Source organism: Egretta garzetta, unplaced genomic scaffold, assembly GCF_000687185.1.
Source record: "Egretta garzetta isolate BGI_Z169 unplaced genomic scaffold, ASM68718v1 scaffold292, whole genome shotgun sequence".
NCBI classification, from domain to species: Eukaryota; Metazoa; Chordata; class Aves; order Pelecaniformes; family Ardeidae; genus Egretta; species Egretta garzetta.
In genome coordinates this window covers 1,275,662-1,278,868 of record NW_009258789.1, presented here as the reverse complement: position 1 = coordinate 1,278,868, position 3,207 = coordinate 1,275,662, and the positions used below count along the sequence as shown (strand labels likewise).

Sequence of the window (3,207 nt, the reverse complement as noted above, 5' to 3'; positions counted from 1 at the left end):
TGTCCAGCGACGTGGGTCCGCCCCCCAAGGGATGCCCGTGCCGCGGCCACGCAGGGACGAGGGCAGCCCTTCACTGGTGCTTTTGCAGCTGCAACAGCAGCTCCACACCCCTCCCCACCAGGACGAGGGTCCGGTCTGTCCCCTGCCCCACAAGCCGGACCCCATGCCTTCTCTGCCAGCTTCCCTTGGGGAGACTGGCGCCTTCTGGCCCGCCGCTGTGCAAATGCTACCAGCACGCTGTAGTGACCTTCCCGGCCAGCTGCTGACTTGCCATGGCAGTGTGTCTTCAGCTGAACCATTCCCACCCAAAATAGGAGGCCCCCAGCTGCCTTTATCTTTGTGCTGCTCAACCCGGAGCTGTGGAGGCTGGTACAAAGTGCAGCGGGCAGCCGGGGGCGTCCATACACAGCTCGGTGTCCTGCCGCGTCAGTGCCTCGCTTACCTGCTGCTGCTGAGCTCGGGCACGGTGTAAGCAAGTGCTTTTCCTGCCCACCTGGATGAGGGAGCTGCGTTTGGCAACTGGAGCCAGATTCAAGCTGTCGCTTGTGAGTAGAAAGATAAATTCTCTTATTCTGGGATGCCTGCAGGAGGAATTTGTATAATTACTTTGTGGACAGAGCTAAAAACATAAGGACGAAATGCTGTGCAATTAAAACAATACAGAGAAATTATGTCTACCCTTGCTCCTCTTCCCATAGGAAGTCATGTGCTAATGCTCCAGGAAGTTTTATACACATACATTACATGCACCTGCCATATGGCTGAAGTGAGGCTATGACCAACTGGATTTAAGTTATAAAAAGGGACTGTCATAGGAGTGTGGAGGCACAAATTGTTGAGAGAATTAATTTATTTACAGGCAATTTTTCATCTGGATTTTCAAACGAATGCAGAGCAAAATTGCTCTGAAAGTTAGTGTTATCTGGGGTGTGCTTTCCTTTTTCCTTTCAAAAACCAAAGTTCTCTAGAACAGCAATTTCTAAACAGAACCTCATTTAACAGGAGCATACTGGAACTTTACAAGCTTTGGTGCTCTTGGAAAAAAATATATATGCATTGCTGAGCATACTAAATGAAAGAGCAACATACTAGACTTGTAGATCACTAATTTCCTAGGCTGCCATTTTAAATGTAATTTTTAGTGTTTCTAAGCAAAAAAAAAGTGAATCAAACTCCTGAAGTATTAAAGATCTAATAGGTAACATCTAAATAGAAAACCAAAACTAGAAGATGCAGCATGTCTGGGCTAGTATCTAGTTCCAATATACATCTTTAACATTTCATCAAACACTTCTTCATCATCACTGGTTGTTCTTCTAAGAAAATACTATAGAGAAGCCCCAGGCTTAAACCTGAAAATGAGTATATCCTTGCATCAGGGTACCAGAGCTGGCTTCTTTAAAAGCATGAGAAATGCGTAGCTTGAGATGGAATAACCTAATGATGTTACTAATATAGCAGAACGCTCTCCATGAGGATATATAGCATAATGCAGCTGTATGCCACTGGGTCCCTTCTAGTCCAAAACAATGTGTATCTACATGAGTTTAAAGCCAGTTACTCTTTGGGACTTGTTCAGTTTGTGCTCATATATCACACCGGTAACAATATTCCACCGTTATCAGTACCTTACAATTGCAGATGGTTATTTTTTTTTTTTTAACCATTATCAACACATATTCATGCAGTGGGAACCAAGCATCTGGCTTTCACCAGGCCTTCAGAATTAATTTGATGAGTCTGCCCTCTTCCCAGGCCCTGCTGTGAGGCATCCCGACAGCAGCCCTGCTGGGTGCTGCTCTCCCCAGGGTGCTCAGCTGGGCTGCCCGCAGAATGAGGAATGGGGAGATGCACGTTCCGGTGCCGATGGGGCAAAAGCGCTCAGTTGTTGATAGCTGTTAATATTTACAATGGTAATTTGCTGCTGGGAGATGAATAGGACCTCAGAGGTTTTCTGCACAATCCACAAATATTGAAAATGTGTTTAATTTGAGCTTACTCTGCAGGAATCGGAGGCTACCCAGAAACGTGCCTGTAGGAAGCAGCATTAAAGAGGGGGTCAGTCAAGTCTCCACTTTACACTCTCAAATGAGCGCTGCACCCCTCAGCATAGCGCTGGAAATAGCTGCCAAAATTCCAGGTACCCTCAAATCGCAGGCAGCGTTCCTGCATGCGCGTGCTGCTTCCTCCAGTCCCCAAACTAAGATAGGGTTTAATTTATGTAAGTAATGGCGGTGGCTGGCAGAGAGTGAAGCATCTGCTCTGTGTGCTTATAATTAAATATTAGTAATCTTCCTCCTGAAGATTCTCAGCACTAGTGTTGCAGCAGCATTTCTGTGTTGCCCCCCTCTTTGGAGAGCACAGGGATTGTTCACTCTTCTGTCTTCAACACTGCAAGAGACTGTCTGCCTGTCATGAAGGACATACATCTTCCAGTCTGGATTTTGTAACCCCTATTCACAGTAAAAAGCACTCATGAGGATTATTTACATGAATAAGAGATTAAACACAGTAAAAGTGGCAATCTCTTTGCAGGCTGCCAAGTAACACAGTTAAGCCAGAGCCTATTTACATTAATTTCTGTGTAACCCATGAAAGGGTAAGGAGTTTTGTTTCAATTTTCCACAAATTTTAGCTTGAGGAAAATCTTGAACATGGGCATTTTCAACCCAGGACGCCCATGTTTTAAGAAGAAAGCAAATGTGGGTGATCTGAGGAAAACTGAAGCCTTTGGAACTTCGAAATCTGGTGCATATTTCTGCCATTTCTCATGGGGAAATGGAGCGCCGTGCAATTTAATTTTGCTGAAAAGGCCAATCTGATGTGCACAGAGTCCCCCCAGTCACTGCCTAGGTCTGCTGCCTGCCTTCCCCCAGGGCTGGCATCCTCGGGGGGCTGCCAGGCGGTGGGCCCTTCCCGTGTGAGCGCCTGCCCCGGGAAACCCACCTTTCGCCTCCAGACCCAAAGGAAGCAGAAATGAAAGGGAACTCGGAGCCCGCTCCTGTGAGCAGCGCTCAGGAGACCTGGCTTCGCGCGGGTTTCCAGCACAGCCGCTTTCCCTGCTCCCTCTCGCCCGGAATTCCCCCGTCTCTAACACCTCACGGTGTTAATCGGGGCTTTTCTCCTCGCCTTTCCAACGTTTTTCTCACAGGAATCATGTCTCTGGGAGGCTTCCCGCCCCAGCTGCCTGGGAGGTAACGAGCGGGC

The 3,207-nt window shown here is 47.6% G+C and overlaps 1 protein-coding gene across 1 annotated transcript in view; it reads left to right on the top strand.

Moving 5' to 3' along the window:
- The first annotated feature begins 524 nt into the window (after positions 1–524).
- Positions 525–3,207, top strand: part of EEF2K (eukaryotic elongation factor 2 kinase) — a 36,146-nt gene continuing 33,463 nt past the window's right edge. Inside the window, exon 1 of the mRNA XM_035889253.1 lies at positions 525–545. The gene's annotated coding sequence lies outside the window, so the exon portion shown is untranslated. The remainder of the gene's footprint in view (positions 546–3,207) is intronic.